We start from the raw sequence: 20,731 nt of genomic DNA on the forward strand, positions 1-20,731 counted from the left end.
CTGTGGGTGATAGGACTGCTAAACTTCAATTTAGTACCTAAAGCCTGGTGTAAAGCTCTCCAAAAGTTCAATGTGAACCTCAAATCGCGATCTGACACAATCTCTTTCGGTACCCCATGCAACCATACTATTTCTTGGACATAAACCTCAGTAAATCTCTCTAAGGTATAATCTACTCTAATGGCTAGGAAGTGCGCCGACTTAGTCAGTCTATCTACAATTACCCATATAGCATAATGACTCACCAGAGTACAAGGCAATCCCAATATAAAATCCATAGATACACTATCCTATTTCCACATTAGGCTTTCTAAGGGTTGCAATAGCCCAGGTGGCCTCTGGTGTTCTATCTTGACTTTCTGACATGTCAAACACCTAGAAACAAATTCAGTCATATCCCACTTCATTCCGTGCCACTGCCACTGCTTCTTCATATCTTAGTACATCTTAGTGGTGCCAGGGTGAATTGTTAGCTTACTCATGTGAGCTTCTGATAGTATAATCTCTCTAATCTCCTTATCATCAAGAACACACATACGGTTGTGGGTCATTTGGTTTTCCTCAATGTCCTCCCAGATTTCTAACAAATACTGGTCTTCTAATTGTGCTTTTCTCAATTCTTTCCAAAATTCACCTGTAATCACCGTGACATTCAAGTTGCATGACACAAAATTGGGAACATTCTTGTGCTCATTAGAGAAATCCTCTAGCATCTTGTGCTCTTGCATCATCAAGAATGCTACGTATAATGTCTTCCGGCTCAACGCATCAACTACTACATTAGCCTTACCAGGATAGTACTTTAACTCAAAATTGTAATCCTTCAAGAACTCTATCTATCTCTACTGCCGCATATTCAACTCTTTTTGATCAACTAGATATTTGAGGCTTTTGTGGTCACTGTATACCTCAAACTACGCATTATAAAGGTAATGTCTCCATATCTTAAGCGCAAACACCACTGCCGCAAGCTCAAGATCATAGGTAGGATAGTTCTTCTCATGCGATCTTAACTGTCTCAAAGCATATGCCACAACTCTATTATCTTGCATTAAAACACATCCAAGACCCTTAAGTGAAGCATCTGCATAAACCACGAAAGGCAATTTTGGATTTGGAATGGTCAACACAGGTGCAGTCATCAATCTTTGCTTCAACTCTTGGAAAGCCTCTTCACACTTGTCAGTCCATATGAAGGGATGATCTTTCTTAGTCAACTTGGTCAAAGCAAATACAATCTAGGAGAATCCATGAATAAACCTCCTATAATATCCTACTAGACCTAAGAAACTTCGGATCTCAATCACAAAAGTCAGTCTTTCCCATTGTAGCACCGCATCCACCTTATGAGGATCAACTGCAACACCATTGAACGATACTACATGGCCTAAAATCTTCACTTCACACAACCAGAACTCACATTTGCTCAACTTCACATAAAGCTTCTTCTCTTCTAAAATTTGCAACATAATCCGTAAATGCTTAGCATGTTCTTCCTTATCAACCGAGTATATTAAAATATCATCAATGAAGACCCTTACGAACTTGTCCAAGTAGGGCCTAAAGATTCGATTCATATAATTCATGAAGATTGCGGGTGCATTCATCAACCTGAAGGGCATAACAAGAAACTCATAATGCCCGTATCTCATTCTGAAAGTAGTCTTTGGCACATCATCCATTTTTACTCTCAACTGGTGATAGCAAGATTCTTAGAGAATATTGCTGCTTTAGCCAACTAATCTAACAAGTCATCAATTTGGAGTAATGAGTACTTATTCTTAATTGTCACCTTGTTTAGCTGCTAGTAGTCTATGCACAATCTCAAGCTACCATCTTTCTTTAGGAACAATTGAACAAGTAAACCCCAAGGTAAAACATTAGGTCTAATCAACCCCTTCTCCAATAACTCCTCTAGCTACTTCTTAAGCTCATTCAATTCTGTTAGAGCCATCCAATACGGAGCCTTAGAGATTAGCTTAGTACCAAGTACTAAGTCAATTGAGAACTCTCTCTAGTAGCAATCCTAACACTTCGTCTACAAACACCTTAGGAAACTCATTGACAATTGCAATCTTATCTATTGCTCAATTGTATACTCTGTGCACTGAGCAAAACACCATGAAAGCTTGACATCCTTCCTTCACTGATTTCTCCACTTGTACCGCCGATAGGGACTTAGGAGTCTCCGAACTAGTAATAGGTACAAACGATGTAATATTATCATTCATCATAGTCACCGTGTATACTGGTAATGAAACTGTCTTTCTATTATAGTCTAACGTCACTCCATTAGCAAACAACCAATCCACGCCAATTATCACATCAATTCCCAACATGGGCAAACAAATCAAATCAATAATTGTGACTATTTTACCAAATTTCAACTCTACTTTCAAACAAGCTTGACTGGTTCTCACTGAAGCACCAGCCGGTATAGACACATTCATCACCAAAGGCATTTTAACCACATGCAATTTCAGTCTTTGTGCACACTTATTGGAGATAAATGAGTGAGTAGCACCAGAATCAAACAAAGTAAAATTTGTTGAATGATTAAAGAAATCATACCTCAGATAATCTTCAGGGAAGCTTCAGCCTTTTCCCTTGTCATAGCAAACACATAACCAGGAATAGCGGACCTCTGATCGGTGTAAGGAGCGTTCTCGGGGTAATATCGAGTGATTTGCCCAGCCTTATGGCACTTGAAACATGTTTAGTGCTCCCCAATATGGTGTCTTCCATACTTACTACACTATAGGGCTCTAATCGGTCCAACTACTGTAAGAGTAGAATCCTGTCTCGAAGCTTGACTTCACCCACCCATACTCCTGGGGCATTACTCTTTATCTAGGAACCTCTAGAATGTGAACCCCTTTGGAATCTTCTCTTCTTACTACCATTGCTACCCAGTCCAAGTGGTCCAGAGCTATAACTAACTCTCTTGCCAACACCTCCAGTAGGACCCGAATATGTAGAGAAATGGCCCCTGCCATCTCTCCCCTGGCTACCCTCAGCGTCACGACCTCGTCTAGCCACTGCCCTTAACTTACAACACATATCACTATATGAGACAATATCAAGGGTGCTAGTTGCTTTCTATAATTAGGCTGCATCTTCTCAAGTAATTACTCAGTCTTCCAATACTCATCATCAAGGTTCCTTAAGTAGGTTGAGTATTTGGACAACTCGTTGAACTTAGCTATGAATTCTTCTTCGTTCATGTTCCCTTGTTGCAACCGATGGAACTTATCCTCTTTCTCAACTCTAAAGTAGGCAAGAAAATAGTAGGAGAAAAATCTCCTCTTGAACTTACTCTATGACAATGGAGACCTATTCACCGGTCTCACACTCTCTCACCACTGCTTGGCAAAATCCTCAAGCAGGAATGTAGTAAGTAACACTCACTACTCAGACATGCAAGTCATAACGGAAAAGATTATCTTCAACTAATCTATCCACCTCTCAGCCAATCTATTCTCTATAAAACCCTCAAATGATGGAGGATTCAACCTTATGAACTTCTTTAATGCTAAATCAACAGAGCTCTCTTGCTCTCTTCATCTAGGCCTCATTGGTTTAGGCCTCCTCGGTTTACTCTCTTCATAATAATGCTCTTCTTGTGTCCTCTCAAGTCTTTCTCCACCATGACCACCAACTCTCTATACGGTCTTGCTTGACTCTTTCGGTCTTTTATTTAGAATCATATCATGTTCATCTATTCTCTGTTCAATTCTTTCTATGATGCTTTTCAACTCAAACAATATATTCTCATTGCCTGTTGTAGGCCTCGGTTGCTCTCTAGCTTGACCTGAGCCTTGTCCCATCTCAACACGCTCATTAGGGATAGTGTTCTCCTCTTGTACCAAGACTTCCCGCATTTATCTTGATACATTCGCCAGAAAGTTGCCAGTAGTATTTCTTGTTTGCACCATTCTGCCCTCTTAAAGATAGAACTTGTGCTATAAAAGGAAAATAGTTAACACTAGCTCAAAAGGGAAAACATGTGTATAATATCAACTGCCAACTTTCTATATGCAAATGCACCATTCACAAAACAAATTCTTACTTAGTTCATAAATCTACAGTCCAGTTCTCAGAACCAGAGAAACTGATACCAAACTATAACCTTCCTGAGGTTAAATCATACTTAACTCTAAATTATAGTAATTTAGGGCTTAACTCACAAGAATTACCAAACTGTAAGGTCTCTAAAAGAATTTCTCAAAATCTATTTCAAGGAATCCCAATTTTCAACTGTTCAAATCTCAAGCATGTTTTAAGGACTCCAAAAGAATGTTTTAAAAACAAAGCAGAAGCTTGAAAATCAATTAGGACCTAAATAATGAGTTTTAAAACTCAACAGATTTTTACACAGAATTTGACACGTGTGTCATGGCTTACGGTTCATGCACCATGGCATGTCTCCTTTATGCCGTGTGCCGCGACATGAGTCACTATGCGCCGCGGCGCATTGCACGAAATTTGACAGATCAGTGCTCTCATTCGACAGCACAGGGAGCAAAATTCTGACGCACCCCAAATCTCCGTCTGACATCCAATTGAGGTGGTTTTGGTGTCTACACGGAGCATTCTTCTAGTTCTAGCTAATGGCACCAGTTTCATACTCAAATTCATTTTCTATCAAAAGTTGGACACCTAAACCCATTTGGACATATTTTCACAAAATTTCCCAAGTGGGGTATCCTAACTTAACCACACGTGCTAATAGGCCACACCAACCTTTTGACCACACTCAATGGACTCTTACGAATATGTGCAACACACTACACACAACCAAAACGCTTGTTTCAAAAAATCACCTCTCAACCCTAATTTTCATAAAATATAGAGGGGGAGGAAAAGTTGCACAAAATCAACCATTTCATTCATATTTCTCAAAAATACATATGTTCCTACCTGCATAAGTATTTTTGCCCTATCCTTAGGTTCACAACAAAAACTCACTGACCCAGGGCACAAAATACACTAGTTAAACACAAAATCATGCAAGTAGTACACCAATGATGACAATTTATCCTAGTTGGCAACTACATTAACAATTACACATGTAAACTACTAAAGAGAGACATTAAGAGGATTTACTCCACAAGTCTTAAGTCTCTGTGTGTTTTCCCCTACTCGGATCTAATGAGCTAGTCCCTAAAAATATTGAGAAATTGAGGGGTGAGTACAACCACTCAGTAACCAAGTTTTACTTAAGCCTTACAGTTACATATTAATTGTAAATAGATGCAAATAGGCACATAACACATATATCACATAGTATTCGACCACGGTTCCCAAAACTAACAACCATGTGACCAGGCTTGCCACAAAACACTATATTATGTTGTTTTCAAAAACATAACTCAGGGTCACAAAAATAACAACCATGTGCCCTTAACACGTGCAGGACCACAAAACTAACAACCATGTGGCCGAACTTATATGCATGATCATGTGCCAACCTTATATCCTCCTGTTACCTCCGACACGAAACCAGTGGCTATCACGAGGCTACGTCCTTCACGAACTAACCTAGCCTTCCACTTGTAAAGAGCTGTGGGGCCAAGGTTAACTCACTCACATATGTAATCTGGTTTTCCCTAATACTAACAATCATGGGGTGTCGTACGCCTAATCTAGCAGCCTTCTCATTGATCGAAGGAGACTAGTTAGGTTTGAGTCTCTCGTAGAACAAGTTGGACAATCTCAAATCAACTATGGGACAAGGGCTACCTCCTCATTCCAACGGTTAGTGCTAAGGCTAGTTCTCGATTCCAATGGTCACTGCCAATACCACGTAGATGTCTAATCAAACTACTCCTCTCCCTAGGCGAACTCCCACCAATGATCATGCCATGCACATTTCACACATTTTATGCATTTCAACATTCATTACTCAACACATGAACTCACATAACGCATATACTCCACATTTTAACACATAATTCATCACAATTCTCTATCCACAGTAATAAATCACAATTAATTTCACAAAACATCAAGGGTGGTAGAATCAAGGTTTTTCTTTCTTAAAACCATTTCATACTCAAGCATTTGCCAATATGCATCATCAAATTAACTCACAAATCACATTTTACAACATAATTAACATTTAACTATAAAAATTAAGTTCTCCCAGTTACCTCAAACCTTTGAGAGGTCAAAGCTTTACCTCTTACTATAGCAACTTCCCCAAGCTTAAACAAGATCGAAAGGTGCCAAAATGAACCTCTCTACAACCAAATCATAAGGATATCATCATCATCTAGCTCTTCAAGCTCTATTCAATATAAAAAATCCTTATACACTATTTTACCAACTCATAACCACTATCCATTTATACCCAATGGACTCATTAGATTTCATTAATGCACATTATCATTAACAACACCTCAAACCATCATTAATGCACATTGACCTCTCCCAACTACCTCATAAATAGCAATTTTCGAATATTAAATGCTCCTATGGACCAACCACTTCCAAACTCATTAATGCGGTACTCCAATACATTAAATCACTCCCATTAATCTCATTTTAACCAATAAAATCGGACCAATACTCTTATGGATCGAAAATCCATCTCCCAACTCAAACCTTACCATAAATAATCATAAATGAGGGAGGAAAGGGAAGAAGAAAGCACCATAATCTTACCTTGGGTGTTTGGGAGCTTCAATCCATCCATAATGGGGCCAAATATTATGCTCTAGTAGAGCCAAAACTAAGCTCTTTGTTTTCCTCCTCTCTTCCTCTTTTGGTTTCACGCAGCTTATAAATCAAATTTATTAGATTTTTTGCTGTATGCCACTGTGCACGATGCCCTTTACCGCAGCGCATGGCATAGCGGAGCCTGTTATGTTTAAATTATGTCCATGCATCAATCCCGACCACTCTCCGCGGCAGACCAACCACTCGCCGCGTGATAGAACACATTTGTTACCCACTTTTATTTGTCAATTAGGACCATTTTATTAATGATTTATCACCTTCAAGTGCACACATTGCATTAGATTTGGAACTTTGCCTAAGTTTCTAAGATCAGTGCACTAGGGGCATTTTGGTCCAAAAAATGAACTTTTGAGAAAATGTACAAGAAAAATTGACAAAGTGCATTTTATGTCCAGTTGATGAATGGTGAAATTATATTTTTAAAATTCATTTTAGTTTGGGAGTAATTAAATAAAAAAGTCAACACTTTCTTAAGTGTCTTAGTTTGTCCTAGTTTTTGGTTTGCCTTTGTGTGAAAATTTTTATATAATTTTGTGCAGCCTGAAACTTGGTTAATTTAATAAATTCTCCCTTCTAATTATGAATTTAATTCTGGACATGAATTAGATTTTATTATATCATATGCTATTTAATTGAATTATGTGATTTATGTGACATAGGTGGCATGTGACTTGTGCATCAATTGGGCAATTGAGGTCAACACTCCTTGAGGACAATGGCTGATGGTTTGCACGTGAATTATGATTATTTTGAGGGATTAGATCAGCTAAAATGATGTGGATGACACATGGGAAATTAGGCACACATTGGAATCATCTACAAACCAATAGGAAGTTGCCACCTTGCAAGTGTGACAAGGCTCCCATTTACATTTTAATTTCTTTTTCCTTATTTTAATTAAGCTTCAGCTGATGGGAGACACCAAGGAGCACGCCATTTTAAGCCCCAAATGGGATCCAACACATATCTCATTCATCTTCCACATTCTCTCTCTCTTGTTCATAGTGTTCTTCATTTTCTCTCTTTTGTTCTTCATTTTCCAGCACCCTAACCTCCATTTTCAGCCACCAAACCTCCACAAAACTCATACCATTCTTCTCCTCTCTTCATTTTCGTTCCATCCCTTCCATTTTCACAAGGATTGAAGCTCATTTCCATCATTCAAGAGCTATGGAGTTTGGCCTTCACAAGCAATCACTAGGGTTCTTGAAGATGAAGATTGGCTAAGTTTCTTTGTGGAATCCTAGAGAGATGAAGATGGAGGATGAGTCTTGAGCTTCAAATTGGCTAAGTTCTTTTGTTTCCTATCCTCTTCTCTTTTTACTAGATGGTTAGATTCCTTAATCTAGGGTTTAATCATCTTAGCTTATAAATTCTAATTTGAATTTGATGTTGATGTAAAGAGAGAGGATTGTTTCATTTAATTTCTTCCTTGGACAGCCATGACTGAATTTTGCCACTCTTTGTTTGGCACATAATCTTGTGTTTTTCAATTAGTGAATTTCTTGTGTTAATATTGCATAATCTTGTGGTGTTAATGCTTGTGTTGTTGAGTAGCTTGACATAATCTTGTGGTTGCTCAATTTATGTGTTTGACCATGGCTGTTGAGAGAGGATTTTGAGTGAATCACTTGGCTAATGTCTTCACCAATTGGTTAATTGAACTAGGGACTTTAATCTAAGACCTAGGGAGGTTAGCTAATTAGGTTAATTGGCTTAGGATAATTTTCTTAAGTCATGACAGCTTTAGTCAAGAGGAAAGGGAAGCTAAACTTAGCCTAATCATGAGAAGATAATGAGTCCAAAATCAACTAATCTCTAGGGTTCCATTATTGTAAAAAGGGAAGTTCATTTCACTCACTTTCACTAGCATTTTAATTACTTGCATATTAGGTAATTAGTTTAGATAATTAGCTAGATAACTAAATTCCTACAAACTTTGGTTGATTTATTTCACTAGATAACTTTCAATTAGACTTAAAACCATTCCTTGGGAGATGACCTAGGGTTGGCCCTATATTGCATTAGGGTTAGCTTTAGTGTAATTTTGAGGATAAGCGACTAATTTCCTATCAAAATTTTGGCGCCGTTGCCGGGGAATGGTTTAAGTTTAATTCTAAGGTTGTTTAGTACTTAATTTATATTTTTAGTGTTCCTGAAAATTTTTTTGAAAAATTATAAAAATTTGTGTTTTGTGTTTTGTTTAGTGTTTTTTGTGTGTTTTGAGTGTTTTTATTCTGTTTTGAAAAAGAAAAAAAAAATTAATGCAATTTTCGTTGGTTTGGTGTAGAGCTGAAAATACTCTGTTTCTAGTGTCTCTGTCTGAAATTGAAAAATTAACTGGGAATGAGTCTGAGGGAATTTGAACTTGAAATTTATTTCATTGAAAGCTCTATATCCTAGCTTCACTTTAAAATTGGTTTGGTCAATTTTGGACGTGGGAAGTGTCCTGTGGAAATTTTACAATCTAACAAGGTCCAGGGAGCCATTACAGAGGATTTCCAAAACCCTGTTTCAATTTTGAGTTAGCATATCTTCCTCTTTGTGCGTTCAAATTGATTGATTCCAGTTTCATTTTTCTTATCGCTGTCTTATCTTTGTTTCTTGTGTTTAGGATTTTCTTCAATTTTTCCATTTTCCTATTTGAAAGTTTGTTAGAAGCTCTGAAGGTCTTCTGGACGAAATCCTGTTTCTCCAGACTTGAGGACCAACTTGTGAAAAATTCTGGGAACGATTGGGAAGGATTTTTAATCTAAAAGTTTTATATAATTTTCCTGTATATCTCTTGTGTTTCTCATAAAAGTTTCAGGGGAATTTATCATGTGGATTTGCTGATAGAAAATTCACAAGTTCACTGTCTCCAGAGAGCCTACTGTGCGAATTCCAGAATTGCCAAAGCTTCTTGATTGAGCATTTCTAACTCTCTTTCTACTTGTTTGGTGTTATTTTTTTTTTCATTTTGTTGCTATTGAGTTTAATAAAAAAAATAAAAAAAAAATTATTTCTCTTGCTTTTGTGTGTTTTGAATTGTTTCATGTTGATTTGCATTTTAGTTTAGCTTGTTCTTTGTTCTTAATTTTCTTGAGCTTGATTAGTGCATGACCCGAAGAAAACATACCTCTTTTGTTGAATTAGATCCAGAAATTGAAAGGACTATTTCTAGATTGAGAAGATCACAACCTATTCTTGATTCTCATTTGGTTTGTAATTCAACAATGGAAGGTATCTTAGGACATGAGCATGTGCATAATGAGGGCCATGGGAATGGGAATGAGAATTTGCATGATGATGGCCATGTTAATAATGAATTTGAAGGCTTGCATAACCCTAGAGAGGAGAGGAGCATTAGGCAATTAACTCAACCTAATTGGCATGATAATCCTTATGGCTTATATGTTCCTCCTACTAATGTTCAATTTGAAATTAAATCCTCCTTGATTAATGCATTGCCTAAATTTCATGGGTTACCAGGAGAGGATTGTCATAGGTTTTTGCATACTTTCCTATTGGTTTGTGATACTATGAAGCCTATGCATGTAAATGTTGATGATGTTCAAGCTAAGGCTTTTGTATTTTCTCTTGAAGGTTTAGCAAAGGAATGGTATTTCAACTACCCTTCTTATGTGAAAGTGAGCACATGGGCTGAGCTAAGAAGACTCTTCTTAGATAAATTCTTTCCAAATTCCAAGGTCACCAATTTGAGAAAGCAAATCTATGGGGTCCAACAAGGAGAGGATGAGAGTCTCTATGAGTATTGGACTAGATTCCAAGGCCTTTTGGCTAAATGCCCACACCATCAAATTTCTAGTGAGAATTTAGTCCAATATTTCTATGAGGGCTTGATTCCAAGAGACAAAGTTAACATTGATGCCGCTAGTGGTGGATGCTTGATTGACCTCACTTCCTTAAAGGCTTGGGAACTAATTGACAAGATGGCTTCAAGTGGTGCTCAATACTCTACAAGGGAAAAGAGAAATGTGAATATGGTAGGTTCCTCAGTTCTTAATGATTCATATGTGGACTTGCTAGCTGCCAAGATTGGGAGAATGTTGGCTCCACAAATATCTCAAGTGAGCAATGTAAGTACTTCTCAAGCACTTGTCCCTTATTCTTGTACTTTTTGTGACTCACCTATGCATGTAGAAAGCAATTGTCCTATTAAGTTTGAACAAGTAAATGCTATCTACAATGGAAAACAATCCTATGGTGGGAGGCAAGGGCAAGGAGCTTATTCTAATACTTACAACCCTTCATGGAGAGACCATCCTAATTTCTCCTATTCAAATCCAAATGTGGCTTTACAAGACAATCAACAAAGAGGATCCTATCAAAACACCTTTGGCCGTGACCCTCCACCTCATTTGTCTCAAGGTAGCTCTTCTCAAAGCTACAATCCAAGTGGTAATTCTCTTACACCTTCTTCTAATTCTTATAGTGATAGGAGGCTTGTTCCAATTGAGAGTTCTTCTAATTCGAACTCTTCTAATGATGTGAATGTGTTACGTAAGCAGTTGATTGAAATGAACTCTTTGTATAAAAACATGTATGATGGCTTAGGGAACAAGGTAGAGAGTATGGGTAACAAGTGTGAGAACATGAACTCTAAAATTGATGCCCTTACTTCTCAAATGAATATGCTTGCTAACCAATTAAGTGCAGCCAATGCTCAAGCCTCTACATTACCATCCAACACCGTTGCTAATCCTAAAGCTAATCTTAATGCTATCACATTGAGGAGTGGCAAGGAGTTGGGAGAAAGAGTACAAGAAGACAAAAGACAAGGGAAGGCCGAGAAGCCCTCTTTAAATTCTTCAATTGATGTTAATGTTTCTAGTTCTTCTTTTGCTCCTAATGATGCATCTTTTTGTAGAGATGATGAGGATGAAAACATTGAGGAGATCATATGTGAGCAACCACCATCTAAGGTGGAAAAGGGGACTATGGCCGAGTTGTTTAGTAAGGAAAAAGAGGGAGAGGCCGAGCAAAGTGAAACAAGAAAGGAGAGTTCAAGGAAGGAAGAAGGAAAGCAAAGTCAAGAGATTATGAAGAAGCTTCCTTTTCCACAAGCACAAGTGGTCCCTAAGCAAGTAAAGGGACAATTTGATCAAGAGGTATATGATTTCTTCCACAAGATTCATGTTAATGTACCCTTGATGGATGTAGTTAAGAACTTTCCTAAGTATGCCAAATTTTTGAAAGATTGTTGTACAAATAAAAGAAAATTTAGGCCTAATGCAAGGGTACAATTACCCTCATCTGTGAGTGCTATCATGAAGCCTCAACTCCCTATAAAATGTGAGGACCCCGGTTCCTTCACAATTCCATGCAAGATTGGCAACACACATTTTTCTCATGCATTGATAGACTTAGGTGCAGCCATTAATGTTATGCCTCTTTCAATTTATCATGCCTTGAGTCTTGATTGCATGCATAAGACACCTATGATATGCCAATTAGCGGATAGAAGTGTTAGAAGACCACATGGAGTAGTAGAAGACTTGTTGGTTTGTGTTAAAGGTCTATTATTTCCTGTGGATTTCTATGTGCTTGATATGTCAAAAGAAGGGAGTGGGGATGATATTTTGATTTTAGGAAGGCCATTTATGAGGACTGCCCGTACATTGATTGACATGGAAAAAGGTAGTTTGATTTTGAAATGTGGAGAGGATCATGTTATTTTTAATATATATGAAGCAATGAAACATCCTTTTGAGGATTATTCTTTGTTAGGTGTAAGTTCCATTGAGTTATTGCTTCATGATGCTTGTGAGTCTCACATGCTTGATTCTTTCTCACATGTTGATGATGATTTGTCTCTTGTTACTACTACATGTATTGATGGATGTAGTTGTCCTATTTGTTTAGAGATTGATGCATGCTTGAATGATGCAACTACTTCTTCTCATGATTTGTTTAAAATATCTCCTATGCTTGATCTTGAAATGCTTGAGAAGGGTATATCTTCTTGTGTTGTAGGTACTAAAGCCATTAAGGCCGAATCTATGAGTTTTTCTCCACTCGAGCTTGATGTTCTTAGGATTCCCAAGCTATTGGAGGAAAATTCTACACTTTCACATGTCGAGGCCGTGGCTCAAGTCCAAGCACTTGAGGACAAGTTGCAAGAAAAGGGGGAGGCTGTAAAGAAAGAAGAGGAGAAATCAAAAACAAGTGAGAAGCCTAAAAGACAAGATAGTACCATGGAATATTCCACCAAATTAGACTTGAAGAAGCTCATTCCCTCTTGTGTAGAGCCACCTACCTTGGAGTTGAAGCCTTTACCATCCAATCTCAAGTATGCATATCTCATTGAGAATGAGAAGCTTCCGGTAATAATTTCTAACTCTTTATCTCTTGAGGAAGAAAATGCATTACTTGATGTGTTGAGAAAGAACATACATGCTATTGGTTGGACTTTGGCTGACATTCCTGGTATTGACCCTATTGTGTGCACACATAAAATTTTTCTTGAGGACAATGCTAAGCCCATTAGGCAACCACAAAGGAGACTTAACCCATTGATTTTAGATGTGGTAAAGAAAGAGGTTGTTAAGCTACTTAGTGCTGGGATCATCTATCCTATAGCTGACAGTGAGTGGGTGTCTCCAACCCAAGTTGTACCTAAGAAAGGGGGGATTACTGTGGTAAAAAATGAGAAAGGAGAGCTTGTTCCAACTAGAGTTCAAAATGCTTGGAGAGTGTGCATAGACTATAGGAAGCTCAATAATGTGACTAGGAAGGACCATTTTCCTTTGCCTTTTATTGATCAAATGCTTGAGAGATTGGCTTCCAAGTCCCATTATTGCTTCCTAGATGGGTTTAGTGGGTATTTTCAGATTCCTATAGCTCCTAGTGACCAAGATAAGACTACCTTTACATGCCCCTTTGGTACATTTGCCTATAGGAGGATGCCTTTGGTCTTTGCAATGCACCTGGTACTTTTCAAAGATGCATGATGTCCATATTTTGTGATTTTATTGAACATTGCATGGAAGTCTTTATGGATGATTTTACTGTGTATGGTGAGTCCTTTGATTCATGCTTGCATTCTTTAGATAAAGTGCTTGGTAGGTGCATTGAAAAGAAGCTTGTGCTTAACTTTGAAAAATGCCATTTCATGGTAGATAAAGGAATTGTTTTAGGCCATTTGATTTCTTCCAATGGCATAGAGGTGGATAAGGCCAAAGTAGATGTGATTGCTTCTTTGCCATATCCTGTTTGTTTGAAAGATTTGAGATCATTTTTGGGACATGCAGGCTTTTATAGGAGATTTATAAAGGGGTTTAGTGAAATTGCTTTGCCTATGTCTAAACTCTTACAAAAAGATGTTGATTTTGTTTTTGATGATGCTTGCAAAAGGAGTTTTGACACTTTGAAAAGCATGCTCATTTCCCCTCCCATTCTTAAAGCCCCAAATTGGTCTTTACCTTTTGAGTTGTCATGTGATGCTTCTAATTTTGCTGTGGGAGCTATGCTTGGTCAAAGAGAGGGCAAGTTATCATATGTGATTGCTTATGCATCTAGGACCCTAGATTCAGCTCAGGTTAATTACACCACAACTGAGAAAGAGTTGTTTGCTATTGTTTTTGCACTTGATAAATTTAGATCATATCTTCTTAACTCTAAAGTTGTTGTGTACACTGACCATGCTGCTGTGAGGTACTTGTTTAAGAAGACAGATTCTAAGCCTCGCTTGATTCGATGGGTGATCTTAATGCAAGAATTTGATGTGGAGATAAGGGATAGGAGTGGTTCTACCAATCAAGTAGCGGATCATTTGTCTAGACTACCTCATTTAAAAGCTACTATGGTAAACTCTAACCCTACTATTCCTTGTGATTCATTTCCTGATGAGGCATTGTGTGCCATTTCATCTAAGCCTCCATGGTATGCCTCTTTTGCTAACTATATTGAGTGTAGAGTCTTGCCTCCTTGTGCTTCACGTTTTGCCATTGAAAAATTGAAAAGAGAGTCTAGATTTTACATTTGGGAACCACCTTTGATGTGGAAGATTTGTAGTGATAAAGTGATTAGGAGGTGTGTTGATGATGTTGATGTGCCTTCTGTTCTTGAATTTTGTCACTCTCATGCATGTGGTGGTCATTTTAGCTCAAATAAGACAGCTAGGAAGGTTTTAGATTGTGGATTGTATTGGCCTAGCTTGTTTAAAGACTCTTATGAATTTTGTAAAGCATGCTTGAAATGTCAAAAGGTTAGTAGTTGGGGTAAGAGACATGAAATGCCTCAACAACCCATTTTATTTTGTGAGATTTTTGATGTTTGGGGCATTGACTTCATGGGTCCCTTTCCACCATCCTTTAGTTTTGAGTACATATTACTTGGTGTTGATTATGTTTCAAAGTGGATTGAAGCCATTCCTACTAGAACTTGTGATGCTAAGATTGTTTTGAAGTTTCTCAAATCTAATATTTTTTGTAGGTATGGAGTTCCTAAGGCCTTGGTAAGTGACCAAGGATCCCACTTTTGCAATAAGATGATGAAGGCTCTCTTGGCTAAATATGGAGTGCATCACAAAATCTCTACACCATATCATCCCCAAACTAATGGCCAAGCTGAAGTATCAAATAGAGAAGTCAAGAAAATCCTAACCAAGGTGGTGAACACAAATAGGAAGGATTGGTCTTTACACTTGGAGGATGCTTTGTGGGCTTATCAGACCGCTTATAAGACTCCCATTGGCATGTCTCCTTTTCGATTGGTGTATGGAAAGGCTTGCCACCTCCCTGTGGAGATAGAGCATAGGGCCTATTGGGCCATCAAGAAACTAAACTTGGATTTCCATCTTTCGGCTAAGGAGAGATTTCTTCAAATGCAAGAACTTGAGGAGCTTAGGTTGGATGCCTATGAGTCTTCTAGAATCTATAAGGAGAAAACAAGGATCCTTCATGACAAGCTAATCTTGAGGAAAAAGTTCCAAGAAGGAGATCAAGTCCTCTTGTTCCAAACAAGGTTTATTCATAAGCATGCCAAGTTGAAGTCTAAGTGGGAGGGACCATATTAGTGACCAAGGTGTTTCCCTATGGGGTTTTGCAACTCTTGAATAAAGCCACGGGTTCCACTATGCAAATCAATGGTCACCTATGCAAGCTCTACAAAGATGCCAAATCACTTCAAAAGGAGGAGGACTTCTCTCAACATGTTTTTGAACCACCATGATAAGGTTGTATCTCTCTAACCTTGAGCTTTTACCTTCCTTTAATTGATATATTTAATGATAGGTATAGTTCAAGTGTGGGGGAGATGAACCTAGTAGGAAAATTAGAGTTTATTTGCTTTATTTGACTTCTTTGTTTTGTGTTTTAGTTTGAAAAAAAAAAATATCTGCACCACACTTTTGTTATGCATTCATTATTGATCTCACCTTATTTTATCACTAGTCTATACATACATTGAGGACAATGCATGATTTAAGTGTGGGGGAGAGAAATAAACATTTTGTTTTGTTTGTTTGGTTTTGTTTGGTTTTGCAAAAAAAAAAAATTCAAAAAAAAATTTCTTTGTTTTGTTTTGTTTGAGGTTACTTAATTACCTAGCTCTTGAATGGATATTTTGATTCTTGAGATGTGGTAATTTTTAGGATTGAATAGGTGTGAAGTGAACATTCTTTTACCTTGAATTAATGGATTAGAGTGGCATATTACCCATTCATGGAAGAGGCTAAACACTCATGTGTGATTAATTCCTTAGTGATGTTACCCTCTAGAATTTGTTTCACTTCTTAATTAAGACCATATATCTTGCACTTGTTTGATAGGAGATGAGAGATGGCATTCATAAAAAATAGCCAAGAGCCAAATAGCCAACCTATTATTATTTATTATCCTTTGTTAGCCACTTTGAGCCTTTGGTTTGATTCCTAAAAAAAAAATATTCACCCTATTTTTCCCCAAGGAATGCATGTTACACTTTTATATGTCTTTTTAATATTCATTGCATGTCCTAGATCAAATGAGTGGATGCCTATTATCATTTCTCTATCCATTACTTCCATTGTTTTCAAAGAGTTAGGGGCAACCAAAAAAAAAAAACAACAAAGATAGATTTGAAAAAAAAAATATAGTCAAAAAGAAAAGAAATAAAGTTGCTAGAAAAAGAAAAAAAAAAAAAGAAAAGAAAAAAAAATAAAAATAAAAATAAAAAGTTGCCTAGCTCATCCATTCCATTTGTTTTATTATTTCTTATCATTTCTTTCCATCCTCATTGTGTTAAGGTGTTCACTCAATTGAGTTAGGTTATGCTTTCATATTAAGGGGATATATCTTGATTTAGCATTATTTTGATGCTAACCCTATTTTTTTTTTATATACATGCATTTCTTAGACATCCTTTCATTACCTATATCACAACCTAATAAAGTCCATTTGATTCTTGATTGCAAGTGTTATTTAGTGATGGAGATGTAGAAGGGTTACAAATTCATAGTAGGGTTTATCCTAAGAAATTTTGAGTGAAATTTAATACCTTATACACTTTGAGTGATGAGAGCAAACACTTAACCTAGAGAGGCTTACTCTTTGACATTGATTCTTGGTAAGGGTTTGTTTGTGATGTGCATAATTCTTTCGTAATTATTGCCACATTGATTGATAATTTGTAGAAGTTCATGAGCTAGTATTTTAGTGACTTGAAACAATGTTTTTCTTTTATTTCTTTGTCTTATAGTTTCTTTTGGGACCTTTTTCACTTGATTTTGCCCGGAGTGCAAAAGCTAAGTGTGGGGGAATTGATAGAACACATTTGTTACCCACTTTTATTTGTCAATTAGGACCATTTTATTAATGATTTATCACCTTCAAGTGCACACATTGCATTAGATTTGGAACTTTGCCTAAGTTTCTAAGATCAGTGCACTAGGGGCATTTTGGTCCAAAAAATGAACTTTTGAGAAAATGTACAAGAAAAATTGACAAAGTGCATTTTATGTCCAGTTGATGAATGGTGAAATTATATTTTTAAAATTCATTTTAGTTTGGGAGTAATTAAATAAAAAAGTCAACACTTTCTTAAGTGTCTTAGTTTGTCCTAGTTTTTGGTTTGCCTTTGTGTGAAAATTTTTATATAATTTTGTGCAGCCTGAAACTTGATTAATTTAATAAATTCTCCCTTCTAATTATGAATTTAATTCTGGACATGAATTAGATTTTATTATATCATATGCTATTTAATTGAATTATGTGATTTATGTGACATAGGTGGCATGTGACTTGTGCATCAATTGGGCAATTGAGGTCAACACTCCTTGAGGACAATGGCTGATGGTTTGCACGTGAATTATGATTATTTTGAGGGATTAGATCAGCTAAAATGATGTGGATGACACATGAGAAATTAGGCACACATTGGAATCATCTACAAACCAATAGGAAGTTGCCACCTTGCAAGTGTGACAAGGCTCCCATTTACATTTTAATTTCTTTTTCCTTATTTTAATTAAGCTTCAGCTGATGGGAGACACCAAGGAGCACGCCATTTTAAGTCCCAAATGGGATCCAACACATATCTCATTCATCTTCCACATTCTCTCTCTCTTGTTCATAGTGTTCTTCATTTTCTCTCTTTTGTTCTTCATTTTCCAGCACCCTAACCTCCATTTTCAGCCACCAAACCTCCACAAAACTCATACCATTCTTCTCCTCTCTTCATTTTCGTTCCATCCCTTCCATTTTCACAAGGATTGAAGCTCATTTCCATCATTCAAGAGCTATGGAGTTTGGCCTTCACAAGCAATCACTAGGGTTCTTGAAGATGAAGATTGGCTAAGTTTCTTTGTGGAATCCTAGAGAGATGAAGATGGAGGATGAGTCTTGAGCTTCAAATTGGCTAAGTTCTTTTGTTTCCTATCCTCTTCTCTTTTTACTAGATGGTTAGATTCCTTAATCTAGGGTCTAATCATCTTAGCTTATAAATTCTAATTTGAATTTGATGTTGATGTAAAGAGAGAGGATTGTTTCATTTAATTTCTTCCTTGGACAGCCATGACTGAATTTTGCCACTCTTTGTTTGGCACATAATCTTGTGTTTTTCAATTAGTGAATTTCTTGTGTTAATATTGCATAATCTTGTGGTGTTAATGCTTGTGTTATTGAGTAGCTTGACATAATCTTGTGGTTGCTCAATTTATGTGTTTGACCATGGCTGTTGAGAGAGGATTTTGAATGAATCACTTGGCTAATGTCTTCACCAATTGGTTAATTGAACTAGGGACTTTAATCTAAGACCTAGGGAGGTTAGCTAATTAGGTTAATTGGCTTAGGATAATTTTCTTAAGTCATGACAGCTTTAGTCAAGAGGAAAGGGAAGCTAAACTTAGCCTAATCATGAGAAGATAATGAGTCCAAAATCAACTAATCTCTAGGGTTCCATTATTGTAAAAAGGGAAGTTCATTTCACTCACTTTCACTAGCATTTTAATTACTTGCATATTAGGTAATTAGTTTAGATAATTAGATAGATAACTAAATTCCTACAAACTTTGGTTGATTTATTTCACTAGATAACTTTCAATTAGACTTAAAACCATTCCTTGGGAGATGACCTAGGGTTGGCCCTATATTGCATTAGGGTTAGCTTTAGTGTAATTTTGAGGATAAGCGACTAATTTCCTACCAATATATAATCAATTCAAGAAAAGAAAAAATATGATAGTGTAAAATAACTTTGATGCACACAAATCGTTTTTCAAAATCTCATGTAATATGGAATAATATAAGTAAAAACACTTTAAAGCACTTGTTCCACAGATATAGTTAACTACTATATATATGAAAACTATTAGGCATAAGTATAGTTAACTCATCTATATTTGTCATCATCAAAATTTAAGCTAAACATAATGTCACAAGCCATTATGTCCGACACATTTTACCATTTCTAGTGATCCCATTTCATATCTACTCAATTTCCACCCCTTTTCTTTTCTTATTTAGGCCAAATCAAACTTATAGATTCAAAGGTTTATCATTCAACCCCAAACTAGTTGTAAAGTCTTAATTTAACTTACCAGAACATTTTCTTTACTAAAGCATAAGAAACAAACTCCTAAAATTTTCTTAATACAATTTCTCTATATCAAGCAATGTGCCTAACCTTGTGACACTTAAAACATGTCCAACACTCCCCGATGTAATGTCTCCCACACTTATTACATTGTGGGGTTCTAGTAAGTCTAGCTACAGTAGGAGTATAGTCTTGTCTAGCTGCTTGATTTCCTCTGCCTATGTTTTGAGGGGCATTACTCCTCATCTGAGGTCCCTTAGACTAGGACCCCTTTTGAAAGCTCTTCCTCTTATTTCTACTGCTACTAAACCCAGAATGTCTAGAACTAAATCTAGATCTCTTATTCATACCTTTAGTAAGACCTGTATAGGTAGAGAAATAGCCCCTACCATCTCTTCTCTAGCTATCTTCAACCTCACAACCACATCTGGCCATTATCCTCAGCTTACTACACATATCACAATAGGAGACGATGTCGAAAGGTGCCAGTTGCTATTTGTAATCAAGCTTCATGTTCTTGAGTAATTACTTGGGCTTCCAGTACTCATCATCATGGTTTCTCAAGTAAGTTGAGTATTTGGACAACTCATTGAACTTTATGATGAATTCTTCTTTATTCATGCTTCCCTATTGGAGTCGATGAAACCTAACCTCTTTCTTAGCTCTGAATGAGGCAGGGAAGTAGTAGGAGAAAAATTTCCTCTTGAACTAATTCCATGTAAATAAGGAGCCATTCGCTGGCCTCACGCTTTCCCACCATTACTTAGCAGCATCCTCAAGTAGGAATATGGTGAGGATTACTCACTGCTCAGATGTGCAAGTCATAATAAAAAAGATCATCTTCAACCGATCTATCCATTTCTCACTAGCTCTAGTCTCCATTAAACCCTCAAATGATGGAGGATTTAGTCATGTGAACTTCTTATGTGCTAGATCAAATAGAGTTCTCCTGCTCTCTCCTTATAGGCCTTATTGG

General features: G+C 36.9%; 1 non-coding gene across 1 annotated transcript; it reads right to left on the reverse strand.

Moving 5' to 3' along the window:
* Positions 1 to 10,436: 10,436 nt before the first annotated feature.
* Positions 10,437 to 10,543, reverse strand: LOC129316982 (small nucleolar RNA R71). The gene has a single exon (XR_008594890.1). It is a non-coding gene; the product is annotated as a small nucleolar RNA R71 (small nucleolar RNA).
* Between the last annotated feature and the right edge of the window lie 10,188 nt (positions 10,544 to 20,731).

Source organism: Prosopis cineraria, unplaced genomic scaffold (genome assembly GCF_029017545.1).
Source record: "Prosopis cineraria cultivar Desert tree isolate PC_DT_omini unplaced genomic scaffold, ASM2901754v1 PC7, whole genome shotgun sequence".
In the NCBI taxonomy this organism is placed as follows: domain Eukaryota; kingdom Viridiplantae; phylum Streptophyta; class Magnoliopsida; order Fabales; family Fabaceae; genus Prosopis; species Prosopis cineraria.